The sequence below is a fragment of the Petromyzon marinus genome, chromosome 44 (genome assembly GCF_048934315.1).
Source record: "Petromyzon marinus isolate PM22_M1 ecotype Great Lakes invasive population chromosome 44, UKy_Petmar_22M1.pri1.0, whole genome shotgun sequence".
Lineage (NCBI taxonomy): Eukaryota > Metazoa > Chordata > Hyperoartia > Petromyzontiformes > Petromyzontidae > Petromyzon > Petromyzon marinus.
Genome location: NC_133710.1, coordinates 808,341 through 822,457, shown reverse-complemented (window position 1 = coordinate 822,457; position 14,117 = coordinate 808,341). Strand labels below are relative to the sequence as shown.

General features: G+C 45.9%; 1 protein-coding gene across 14 annotated transcripts in view; it reads left to right on the top strand.

Moving 5' to 3' along the window:
* The window catches only part of LOC116951953 (adhesion G protein-coupled receptor L2-like), a 350,495-nt gene that overhangs the window by 210,230 nt on the left and 126,148 nt on the right, over window positions 1-14,117 (top strand). The window lies entirely within an intron of this gene.

Genomic DNA, 14,117 nt, shown 5'->3' with positions numbered 1-14,117 from the left:
CACTGTGTGACTTTAGCGCGGTGGGGGGCAGTGTGGGAGCTTGTGGGGGGGGGGGCACGGTTGGTTACGTACGATGCAAAAGAAGTTCAACGTACGTACAAAGCAACGGCTCTAATCAGATGAAAGTGATGCCAAGTTGTGGTAACACCGGTGATGGCATTGGCCATGATTTGAGTTCTTCTAATATAATATTGGCATTACCAGGATACTTAAACCCTGTAGGACTTGATATTGTACGTCGTCGCTTAACTGCACGAAGGTCAAATTACAGACGGCCTCAGAGAAGACAAAGAAGATTTGTGGTTCACAGCTCCGTGGAGCATCATGATAAAGCCAGGAATTCCATTCGAGAGCTCTAAATGACGGACAATGCCATCACCGGTGTTACCACAAGCTGTCATCGCTTTCGTCCCATTAGATCCTGAAAATAATTCTGAACGGGGAAGAACCGGATAAAGTTGTGACTCACAGCTCCGCTTGCAGGGTATTCACATGCCGAGCGGCAATCCTTGTAAGGGTTTAGCGGTGAGGGTTTGAGATTGTTGAGTGAATAAGGTCTGGAGTGCCCTTCCTTTTCCTTCTGATATTAGGAAGCCACTGGAGCTGTGCACTTTTAAGTCATCGAGATTGAAAACTAATTTCTTCTGCTGTTGTCCTTCCCCCGCGCCTCCGATTTGCACGGTTGGCTACGTACAGTGTGAAAGAAGTTCAACATACACACAGGTCTAAAATCTAAAACTGGTATCTTAATTTAATCTTCAGCCGAATGAAGAGTCGAATGTGGATGGGTGAACTGTATAATTAATCTCTGTCATGAAGACTGACGACAGAAGGAAACAAGGAGACGTTTGTCTGCAATTAGAGAGACATTTGTACTTGCGGGGTAAAGTTAGTGGACGCTTCAGCTGTTTGAACTTTATGTAAGTGGACATTGTTTTAAACCTCAGTTGTGAGTATTATTAAATGACATGCTATCTGGATAGAGTTAGCAGCCACTAAGAGAGCCATAATTAAGACTTCATGTGGAAATAAATACAATGTTTGAAGGATTTATGAAGATTACAAATGCTTCATATTACAACATTTAATAATTGATTTCGAGATCTTTAGTCTCACCGTAAAAAATTTGAAGATTTGAATTTGAAATATATTACTCCTGCAGATTTGTACGTGAAGTATAACATTAAATCCCTCGCATAAAAGTGAGAGTATGGGTAAACAACTGATGCTAAAAATAACTGAGAATATGTTACAGGATGTACGTTGAAAACCCGTATATTTTAAAATAATTCCAATTAAAAAACGAACTTGTTTCATTGTCTTCTCTAAGGTTCTGTGAAGTTCACTTTTCGCATGTAATTTACTGAGTACAATATCAAGGCCTGCAATGTGAAGCGTCACCGGTAATGCCAAGATTATATCACAAGAGATCAGATTCATGGCCAGCGGCATCGTTGGTGTCACCACAACTTGCAATCGCTTTTGTCAAATATATATCCTGAAGCTTTTGCAAAATCAACACCAAACCTCCCAGGGGTTGTTCTTTTACAGTCTTATTATTGCACCATCTCCGGCCTTAGGTCTCCTCTTCCCCGTGGTTGCAACCTTCTGGGTGGGTGTCACTCCGATGGCTGCATCAACAAGCCGCCCTCTCGTGCACTGCACACGTGGCCCTGCCCATCCTAGCCTTCTTTTCCTGCCGAACCGAACAGCGGAGATGAACAGACAACGCGTCTGCTTCATGTACAAAGTCTCTTTCTTTGTACGTAAAATAAATAAAACTATTTCTCACACAACCAATCGCCTTTCTGGAAGTGCGCAATTTCAGCAGCATTGATTCAGCACAAGCAAATTCTGAGCCTGGTTTCAACATTCAGTGTTCTCATGAGCAGTGGCAGGCTTTCTTGAATCAATGCTGGGTAAACTGCCAGGTGTCATAGGCAAGGGACCTCTATATAATATATGGGTCCATATTCGGCACGAAATTATATTGTGCATAACGCAATAGTTACCATCACCTTCCTCCTGCATATATATTTACGACACGTTCCTGCCACGTTATGTTCCAAACTTCCAGGTTGCTTATCATGTCTTGCCATACAATTCCTAGCATTCTGTACATACACCAGTATTCAAAAGCCAGACGTTTTTTTTATTAGTTCATCTCTCTGACAGGTACGGCGACACACATGTTACTCACGTCTCAAACACCCATGTTTAAAAAAAAAAACTCAAGCTGGCCTCTCTACTCTTCTAAAACGTTCTATGTGGCCATGCAGAAAAAAACAACCCATTGGGCTACTAAAACGTATCTCTTGACTCTCGCACGTGCCCCCCCCCCTCCGCCGTTATCTGGACCCCACGGCTTCAATTCAAATCCTCGGTGCCCACACTGCGTGGCGGTGGGTGGTGGGTGGTGATGCGGCCCAACAGGAGGAGCAGCGTCCCTCGCTTGTGCCACAGGTTCACAGTCCCACTCCAAGGCGGCCGCCACCCCGATTCACACTGCGGTGTGCACGCACCGTCGGAATAATTATAATAATAATAATGCGCACCGTATGTTTCGCAAGCGGTCCTTAAAGTTCCCCTGACGTAATTCGCAAGAATATTATTATTAAAATAATAATGAAAGTGTCCACTTGCCCATCTGCATAGGCAGCCCTGAGATCGTTGTGAAAGTTACACATTTCGATGGCAGGGCCCAGTCTCTTTCCCAATAGCAACCACTCCTGGCTTTGTACAAAGTGGTTACTCACTTTATCAACCCAGGGGAGGATGATGATGATGGGCCGAGTTGACCCTTGATGGGTTTCGAGTCCCCTTGCCACGAGGTACGTAAACAAACCAGTAGTAGTGATTAGTAGTCGTATGCCCTATGTGGAAAACCCACCGTGATACGGAACGTGAACCTGGCTTCAGAGGCCTCCTCTCCGACACATCGTGACGGTGTGTTGATGTTGATCGGCCGCATGAAGGGCTGTCAATCTCCGAAGCGTGCGCCTCTCAGTTATTCTTTTCCTCGGGGCGAATGCTTAAACAAAACGTGCAAATCTGGCAACAAAGGAGCGAGAGTGCACAGCCGCAGGGAGGGACGGAGGGTCGCTGATGATGGGGCTGGCTGCACGAAAATATGTTCGAGTGACGAACGCAGTTAACATTTTACATGGCATCTGTTATCTGAGAAATCAATTTCTAATAGCAACGATTTGTAAAAAAAAAAAAAAATTCATATCAGAACTTACGCCGTTCAATATCGCGAGCAGAATTGCCCAAAAATCAACAGCCGAGCTAATACATCTTTTTTGTCATTTGCATCACGAAATGCATTTATCAAATCCGTGCAAAACGCCGCTATCAAGCGGTTGAGATTAGCTGTCACTTTTTAAATTCCGCTTGTCTCGTCTGACATTATCACCCCATTTTAAATGTACAGAGACAACACAACATGGCAGGTGCAGATGTGATTCTAACGTTTAAAACTTCTATTACATCGTTCGGGAATTTTTTTTTTGTTCACCTTGAACGCATTTGCACTATCTATCTAAAGCCCCGTGACATCCACCTATACAACTCTAAGATTCGCCAATGAATTGCTGCGCCGTGCTGCTTGTCGAGTATCAGAATGCCCCGTTAGCCTGCGTGCGACCGTATCTCAAGCGTCTCAGAGTGCGGGTGATGTCACTGCAGCGTTGTTTGCATTGGCACACACTCCCGCTTGTGGGGCTCTATCGCCTGATTAATATCTTATGTTGAGAAGTTAACTGTATGCTCACTGAACTGGATGAAGCCTTCTGTTTAAATGTTGCGGTGGCCCAGAGTGGATATTATTATTATTTTTTAAACTTCAAATTGTTACCAGACGACTTCGGGTGGTGGCAGTGCGGCAACTCTTCCCTCCCCTGCTGGCCTGCACAGATGTGGCCAGAGCTTCAAGGGGGAGATGCCCCCTTCATTATTTACCTTAAGACAGATGTGGCCAGAGCTTTAAGGGGGAGATGCCCCCTTCATTATTTACCGCAGTGCAGCCTTCCAATAATAAACAAACGGAGCGAGACGCAGTCGGCCAGACACCACTCCTAAGCTGTTGAGCTAATCCAGACCAAACATTATTGAAAATGGGGACAAAAAGCAGCAATTGAAACCTTAAACTGTCACGGTGTGATGAAGGGCTCCGCCTCTAATTGCGTTCGTACAATAAACCATTTTATGGGGATTTGTCAAACTCAAACTACTCTTCTGTGCATTGTGTTTCTCCGCTGTTGTTAAAATGAGCCGGTACATGATCATTAAAATTACATTTCCAGCCCTTTGTCAATACGCCACTGGATATGGGCTTCTCCACATAGCGAGGTCATGGCGGTTGTTTGACCGTAATACTTCACCACGCCGGTCAACGTGGATTAGCTTCTCCGTGCCCACTGGTCACTTCGTTGATCTTAACAATTAGTCATAGGCCCTCTCTGCGCAGGAGACCAAACGTCAGCTGCTCCACTTCTGCACCAAATTTCGGTTCCCTGCGGCGGTTGCGACTAGCGCATTCACGATACGCTGGACGGGTGGACGTCTCTGCACCTTTCCTTTCCTCCGTGGTCCCTCATTGCTGGGACCGTGGTCAAAACAAGGAGGCGGACAGGGCGATCCTTTTCTAGATTTGAAGCTTTCGTGACTGCAAGGATCCATACTCTTTGGTTCTATTCGGTAAAGTCACGTAGGTAAGCTGTGTTCACTCCAGCGCTGTCCTCGAGACAGTCTGGTCCCTTCACCTGATGAAGGCCGCTTGTGTTGTGGCCGAAACGTCGTGATTTTTGTTGTTTTATTTTTTTTACCTACGTGACTTTACCGAATAGAACCAAAGAGTATAGGGCGATCCTTGCTGGTCATAGCCCCTCACTGGGCCAGACGGCAACGGTTCTCGGGCACCTCCGTGGACCGTCCCAGATCGGGGGAGATCTGCTCCGGCAGGGCGAGCTTCGGTGACCAGACGTCAGGCACCTCCGATTAGCGCGGCTGGCTGCGTATGGTGTGAAAGAAGTTAAACGTACATAAATATAAATACGGGCATGGATTTGTTCAACGGAGGGGGGTTGGGGGTCGGAGGGAAAGGCCACGACCGGTTCAGGTATCTCTCGTAACCGATGTTAGCTGTGATTCACGAATTGAACTCTGCTCGTAATGCGGTGCGCTAGCCACTACTGCGCCACTGATCTAGCCGTTCGCTACGTCACAATCATAATAGCACAACTGCCCTAATCTTTCTTGCATTATGCACAAGCGATCAGCCATCTCTGTTTTGTTGGTGCCTTCTCGTGGAATTACAAGAGACAATTGCCACTGGAGAAGGTTACTAGCTCAATGTAATGGAGCTTCACAAAAGAGCCATTAATGCATTGCCTTGTTTAACATTACTACATCAGCAGCAGTGTGTGTAAGGTGGGGTACATATAGGGGTGTGAGTCAATGTGTGTGAGTGTGTGTGGGAGCGGTAGCATAGCGGTCGGCGCAACTCTGCACTATGAACCTGGCGACCCGGGTTCGATTCCCGCTCACGGACAACACCAGTGCCGATTATCTGAACCGGTCCTGGGTCTGCCCTAGGTAGACTGAGCCTCAAATGTGTACCTGGTGTGGTGTGTAAAGATTGCGACTAGGGAGACAAAGGCGGCCGGGCGTGGTGTTGGCCACCCACCCCCTCGTGTGCCGTGCCGGCCTTCATAGGTGCTGCTCGCTAACAGCTCTTGCCCCAGCAGCAGTCTGTTACAGGCTACCTGGGGGTTACTTGTCTTGTGGGTAAGTGTAGAGGTGTGAGCGTGTGAGAGATGTGCATATCAGCGGGAATGTAAATTAACGATATTTTCACGCGCAGGACTCGCATGATTTCTGCGCGTTTCGCAGACATGCGTGATGTGTGCGGGCATAGTGAATGCACATAATGGAAGTGCGTGTGCTTGTGCACACCAATACAGGAGAGAGGTGGGAAGCGGTATTTCGTGCGATGGAATATGTTGGGCATTGACATGGTCAAGCGGCAGTGCGTTTTTGCCGCTTGTCGCAGAGGTTTATGGTCCGACTCCGGCGGCCGCCCTGGTTAATACCGCGGTGGGGCGTCAAACGTGACGATGCTGCGCGCCGTCTATCTGCCCGTGTCACGGTCCAAATTTTTGGAATGTAAAAAAATGACCCTGCAAATGACTCGATTTGGCATTGCACGTAGCAATCATAGCCGCCAACTGCAAAAGCTTGCCAAGGATCTTCCCCAAAAAAGAGTCACGAGACTCGATGGGGCTTTCCTGAGTTAGCAAAACATAATAGTAACGTGAAAAATATTTGTACGTATGAAAGTGGCAGTGCAGTCATTAGTGCCCTGTGCTACGAAGATGCCGATTTCTGGCCACGGATGACAGCACTGCTGTCTCTCGCAGCCAGGATTCGAACTCTAGTTGCCACGTCCGTAGCGCAGCTTCTTCCTGAAGCCCCCAGCACGCGGAGCGAAACGTCGGACATCGTGCCGAATAACACACGGTGCAAACCCGAAAAAAATCGGAGGGCTACACATTGTAAAATTTGTCATTTCGAGAATGGTTTTGTACAAATTTAGTCTCATGCAATTTAAATGGAGTAGTGTAATCTAATTCAGAGAATGCAATACTGTATTCAGATGGAAAAAGTAATATCTAGATTCCCCTCCCTTGTGTTTTGAGTGCCAGGAAGGTTCGTAGACATTGATGAAGGATAACTGTGAAGCCTCAAGGGTGCACACAGCTTACATCGTAATTTATGAGATTGTAAACTTTTATTCGAAAGTTATGTCAGTGTCATCTAAAATTACTGGCTCTAAGCCGGTGGAATACATTCCACATGCTCCTGGCAAGGGTTTGGATGACCATTGTTCGTAAGACGACCGTGGTTATCTACAACAATTAAGAATACAATTTACGAATATAATTGTTTTACTCTGAGGATTAGTGGCACAATGGTTGGCACAATTGGCCCTGAAGCTATCGACCTGCGCTTGATTCCCGATCACAGCCAGCGTCATTGGGTAAGGGACACCCCCCAACCCCACATTACCCCCACCCTCACCTTCACCAATCCTCACTGAGCAGCATGGTGAAATATGGTCAGACAACGCCAACGGCTGATACGGCGCGGTGAGGCCCTATAGTGGATTGACAGAGGGCCGCAAATTGTTACGTAAATTACTGATGCAAATCTTGAGCATAACCATGTCGACTTTCTTTTTGTGTGTGCACGGAAATTCTCTGCCCGATTTAAGTTTGTGGCCTTGTGGGCTCGTATTATAAACGCAAGCGTCATCATCGCGTCTCCTTTCTCAAATGTCTTGGCTCTCTGCTGAATAGGGCCCTTCGATTGCTTCGCTTGACCGAGGCTCCACTTGACAATCGCCATGCGAGTTATTCTACCACTTATAATGACATTCTCGATGTTTCGACTTGTGATATTAAAAGTAATGGTTGTGCGAATTTGTAAAAAATATATATTTTTAGAGTCTTATCTGTAATTGGTAAATTGTTAATGAGATTGGAATACTTTTGATGACATGCTTATAATAAAATGTCATATCTGATCAGATCGTTTTGCTGGTTATCTCCACAATAGGATCACTTCTGCTCGTGGGGTATCTAAAATTATAACAGCGACTCGTAAATAGAGCACTACATTTCAGGCATAAATTGTAATTGCTATTAGTGTACACATTATGTTTAAAAAAAGTAAATGTGCGCTTTTGGCTTGGCCTAATGCTGCCGGTAGCTGTTCAATGGTAACGTGCAGCCTATCATGTGCTTCCATTCGAGAACAGGTTCGAAGCATCATGCATACGCATGGAATTACGTCAAGCCCTCCAAGATGCGTTTGTCTTCGGAAGCATTTTAATTAAGAGTGTGGAAGCTACCGATGTAGCTGCCAGGGTAAAACACTTTGGGATGTTTGCAAATATATATTTAAACATGCATTGTGTTTTCAAGTTTTGGGCAATGCTTTAATCAATTTGCCCGGCTTTCTGTAGGGTAAGGCACTCAAGTAGCAGCAACACAATACTGTACTAGCATTGTAGTTTATATTGGATCGTTGTTCTGAGCGTTATCATGACGCCATGTGACAGAGAGTGGGATGAACAGACGGACAGATGGACAGAGCTACAAAAACAAACCGCCCCGCGTGGTGTTGGAGGTTCAGATGCAGAGCAAGCAATTCCATGCATGCTGAGAATACTTGGGGTTTGTATATTTGGCATTTATAATTGCGAGGTATTTTTGTTCCCATCAGAAAACTAAAAAAATCACCGTGGAGTGGTTTTCTACATCGATGTTGCATATTCATCGTCCTTGGTGCAGAAAATTAAGCATATTAAATGCTTGAGCAGCACTTAGGGGATTTTTACCCAATTTATCAAGAGTGGTTTTGCGAACAGTTTCCATTTACAGGATGTGTACAATAAAAAAAAGGATAGCATTCATCATCAACGCTGCCTCATGACAGAAAGTATATAATTGGCTGATGTTTTAGGCAAGGGTCCTGCTGCTTTTATAAAAGTGAATTCCACTGCATAGCGGTGTGTTTGAGAGACCCGTTATAATCCATGATGTTAACGGATATCTTTGCAGTCGCAAAACACATGTCGGCATGTATGCATCACATTACCAATCATAATTAACAACACTTTTAAGCCCTTTAGTTAACCCACTGGCTTCCCTACCGATATCATCATGTCAGCCATGGGGGTTGTTTAACCATACTTCACCACGCTGATCATTGTGGGGTGCTATCATTGCCTTGATTCCGAGTGCACTGCATTGTGAAGCAGGCATCCTAGGTTCGATTCCTGCCCATGGTTAACAGCATTGGTGAGTGATCTCTGAAATGGCCAGGTCCCCCCACCCTCTCTCCCCCCTCTACCCATCACCAACCAATACACTATAAGGGTTGCAAAAATGTTTCTACAAAGCAGTGGTAATGGTAAATTTAAATGCATGCTTAATAAAATATTTTTCAATACATTAACCTCTGACATCGATGCAATTATTCAGTTCCATGATTAATACATAAAGATGGGGTTTGAAAAATAATGTAATCCTAATACCCTAATAGCTATGACAATTATATTAACCAATTATCAGTTACAATTACCTTGTCACTGTCCCATCCTCTGCAACAGTCATAGATAGCGCGGGCGGGTTTGAAAATATTACAAACATGAAATTTAAATAAGTCAAAATGCAAAATTGCTCTAATTTATCATTACAGTCGCGTCGTAGTGCGCGCTGCGTTTTCATTATTTATTAGCGGGGAAATCTAGAACTCAAATGCGCTGCATGATAAATGAACTGCGTGACAAACGACTTTCAAGAGTGCACTTCCCGAGTTACTAATCGTCTTCTTGTGCGCGACTTCCAGGGTTTTGCAATGCCACTCACGAGGCGACGCGCAGCCACCGGAGCCAGGGGACAGCTGTACGAAGGGCACGGAAGCCCCACAGACGGGGCTCACTTAAATCATTTCACTTTGGGGGAAGCAACTGAACCACAGCGGAACAATTGTGACAATGCACGGGGCAGTGTTTAACGTTGTCATTTTCCCGCGAGAGCGAAGTTCAAAAGATGTCATCAGATGGGGAGAGACCGTCTCCTGGCAAGGGAATATGGAACGTCTAGGCCGTGTGTTTCAATGGAAATGACCGCAACCCCTTTTCTCACTTGGCTTGGATCACCGGATAAGTGGATGTTAATGGCTAGTGGGCTACCAACAGGGGCGGAGCCAGGATTTCAGACCGGGGTGACATTCAACAAATTTTAATTTCAAGAATGATTAGAGAGTCAGGCTGTTGAACTAGACGCCATCGGTTGGCGACACACTCTGACAATGCAGTTGCACGGAGTCTGCCAGACCGAGTGTCGTACACTTACACGCAGAATGTGACCCCTGTCACCCCCCCTGGCTCCGCCCCTGGCTACCAACCTAAATCAAAGCCTTCATTGCAATGAGAGGAAACCACAACTGTTACAGCATCCACAGTACACTGTTAACAAATTTTTTATAGCCCTTTGTAAATCCACTGCTGGATGAAGTCCTTCACCATGCCATGTCAATAACAAGGGCTTTTTTGTCATTATAAAAAAAAACTCAACACAATCATCAATAACGCATTGGTTTAAAAAAGAAAAACATATCCGACGTTTCAAGCAATGGCCCTTCTTCATTACGCCACCATATTTTGGGTTGATGGTGATGGCTACTGAGAACCATTTCAGATTTCACTCGCCACCGATATTAGCTGTGGCCCAGAATTGAGCCCATTGTTACCGGATTCACAGTGCAGTGCGTTTACCGCTGAACATTTTGAAATACGCCCCTACAGGGCTGAGGGTGCAGGTATGCCAAGCTGATCGCGTGGGTTGGTCACACGGGGTGATAACGCGGCCGGGTTCACTCGTGCTGATTGGCTGCAGAGTTTGCCATTCATAAATCTTCAAGAGCGCTCCGGGAGTACACGTACCTGGCCGTGCTGCCAATTCAATTCATCACGCATAGCCAGCCAGGACCGATACGCCAAACGTGTGACCTCTTGCGACAGCATTCGCACAAACTGTTCTCGCTGCCGTGCCCGTGTCTCGAGCGATTTATATCTGTGTATGTACGTTGAACTTATTTCGCACCGTACATGGCCTACCCTGGTAATCGGAAGTGCGATTTGTTTGATCCACGTATCACGGAGGGGGCGGCCACGGGGGCACCGCCGTTCCTTTGAGGATCGCGGTCCACTCCGAGGGTCGACCGCCAACTCAAGTACGCCGGCCGTGCTGCCAGGTCAATTTTTGAAAGTCAAACGCAGCGCAGAACTAAATTGTATTATTTTCCTGTGGTCGTTGGTCACTGGGCGGAGACCATCAACTCGCCGCGCTAGAGAAGTCGGTTAAACGACGGGCAGCTGCCTCGGATTTGAACCACGGATCTCAGTGGTGCCAGCTCAGCACCCTGACCTCTGAGCGTCCGTCCACAGCATCATGACGTTTCTCTGTGTCCATTCCTCCGCTCAATGTTAACAAATTAGCAATTCCCACTGGTCGTTTAGTCAATGTTAACAAAGTAGAAAGTCACACTGGTCACTTAGTCAATGTTAACAAAGTAGAAGTTCCCCTGAGGGTCACGGAATTGATGCCACCTGACTTCCCCCACCAACTACCCATGAGCCTCACTGTTTTCTCAACATCTCAGAGCGAGCTGCTAACTATGCTTTTACTTTTTAGGCTTGAGGATGCCTTTATCCGGCAAAGTTAAACGCTCTTGGCTGACGATGATAACGATGATGATGAAGCACATCGTTTGTTAAGAAGAATTTAACATTTCAATTTGGTCAATTTGAGACGTGTTCAAACAATCAGCACAATATAAAACATGCAATGGCTGTGGACATATACGTAACAAAATTCGGCACAGCAGCGTTATTGACGGAGTAACAATAACGATAATACGTGTGTCATGCCCAGAGTTAAGCACTTGGCTTTTGCCATTGGTACAATTTTAGAAATTGTGCGGAAAACACGAGACAAAGTGCTTACGTGCGTGCACGGAGCAAGCAAAGTAATGGAAAGAATAAACCATCTCGAGGTAGTTTCCACACACGGAACGCTACGAACTGGTGTTGGCAGCGGCGTGCTAACGCAAGCTGAAGATGCCTTTGACGATCGGATAAAAAAACGCTTCCATCCTTTGTTGTTAACACGGCCTTCTGACAGGAAGGTTTGCCACGCTGCAGCGAGTGAACAAGTTGTCGTATCAGCGTGTGAGCAAGCCATCGTGTCCAAAGCAAAGCGTGTCAAGACGGGGTCATTGTTCAGAACATCAGCCGATTCCACTATTCACACACACTGCTCGATCAAAAGCCAGTGTGAACGATGAAAGTGGCACTTTTTAACGCTGTTCAAAATTTAGGTTGTAAGCATTTATCCATTAGCTTTTTCCATACGTCTGTAAGGGTGGGTGAGTGAGGTCACAGTAATTATTGTTGAGATGCAATATGAATTAAACTTTGCCGTAAAGTTTATTTCTCTATTAGGGTCGCATCCTAATTGCAACTGGCCAAATCGATCAAATGGTTTCCTCAATAAAGTTGCAGACACAAACCAGTGCTGAAAGTACAATGAGCATACATACGCAAACTCCTTTTGCCCTGACAAGCTACCCATCAGATTCTGTGCCGCAAATAAATACCAACGAGGACAAGCACATGTTTTAAAGCATTACAGAATGTTCATGCTCATGCATGTTTTTCGTCTGTGTTAAGGATGGCGGTGGTGAGCATTTCTTATATGGGACTGCCACTGCGGTTTCTTAAATTCCATTTAAAGAGCGATGTTTGCTTTATTTAACTGTAAGCCACAATATTTTGCCTCTCACCGCTCATTATAATCGCGTTATCCTGCGCATTTTTCTTCACGGTGTTAACGCAAGTGGTGAAGTATTTTTTTAATCCTTAGGCGATAGAGCCGTGGCACAGTAGTTAGCCTCCTGTGTTATGAACTCAGCTACCTGAGTTCCCTTCACGGTCACAGCTAATATTTATCTAAAAGTGATATCTGAAACCAGTTCTGGGTGACCCCCCTCCTCCTCCTTCGCCAACACGCAGTGGCCCAGCAGAGTGGAGGAATGAGCGCTGGTGGCTATGCCCGTTGGCCTGTAGTCCGGCACTGTGGAGGCGAGGGTTAGTGGATCACACAAATGTTGTGAAAATCCCTTCCCGTGGGCGTCGACGTGGAGCCATACCCTGGCTTGCCTGGAGAAGGCGGTAGAGCACGTGTGGACTCCATCTGTTCCCCCCCCCCCCCCCGTATTGGATGGAGTGTTGCCCTCTCGCGTGCCGTGTGTTTTCGCCAGGTGCTGGGGTTTCGTCCCATTTTTAAACACTCATTAATTGGCTGACAACGCCTTAATCTGTGGAGGATCGCAGCGCTTGGGGGGAACTTCGCACCGGCTCAGTCACTGCGTGGCTGCCTTGCCGCTCTTCTGTGGTTCCTCGTGCTTTCGAGTCGCCCCCTCTCTCTTGGAGAGCGAGCGAATACGGTGCGACTCGTTACAAGTCGATATTATAATTGCCATCGTTAAGTATGGGCAAACAACTCCCCGTGACCATAATGGCATGGGGAGACATTTAATCATCGGTGGCTTGACAAAGGACTGTAAATAAATATTATTATTTTACATTATTTCATAGGTTGCAATATTCATGCAATGCTCACACCGGACGGAGATGTACTTATTTAAATATAAAACAAGCTATCGAATCCGTTATTAACCCAACCAAAAATATAATCTGCTCCGTGATACGGTTTATTTTTTTTATCAGCTTGTCTCATTATCATGTGCGTTATTTATTTTTGGTATTTTTCTAAAGTGTGCTAGAGTGCATTAGCATTGCCGCTCAATATTGAGGAACCAGGCACGCTTGAATAAATTACAGCATGGGCCAGGGCAGTGAGTGGGTAGTGATCGATGATCATGTGTTAAGTTACGTCTCATCACGGTTTGTACCGGTGACTTTGTGGACATAAGGTTGAGCATTAGAGAGGAGAGGCAGTCGTAATGCTTGAAAAAGTGGCACTTAAAAGATCACCGCAAGCTAATAACGAGTCCCGTACTAATTACAAATTTCCCGTACAAATACAACACCGCACATATACCTCGTGCCAATATCGTGACATTTAAACGCTTTAGTCGGCAGGATGAGCGAAGTGAGAGCACTTGTGCCTCACAACAAGAAGGGCCTGAGTTAGATTTCCATCTCCGCCAGCTTTCTGTGTGGAGTCTGCAGGTGCCCTCACTCCTCTGCATGGTTCCCTTTGGGTTCTGTGGTTTGCTTCCATGGCAAAATACACACACAGTTGTGTACCTGGTATTGACTTAGCATCCCAACAATGTACCTAACAATGGACTCAATTGGGATTACACAAGGCCACACCGCCCACTATTGCAGAATCTCGGCAGGATCCTCCTGAAAAACAGCTGAGACTCAGTTTTTCATTTACCAGGTAAGGCCCACTGAGTTACGTAGCTCTTTTTCAGAAGCGACCTTGCCACATATCATAGCTGAACGAAGTGCCTTA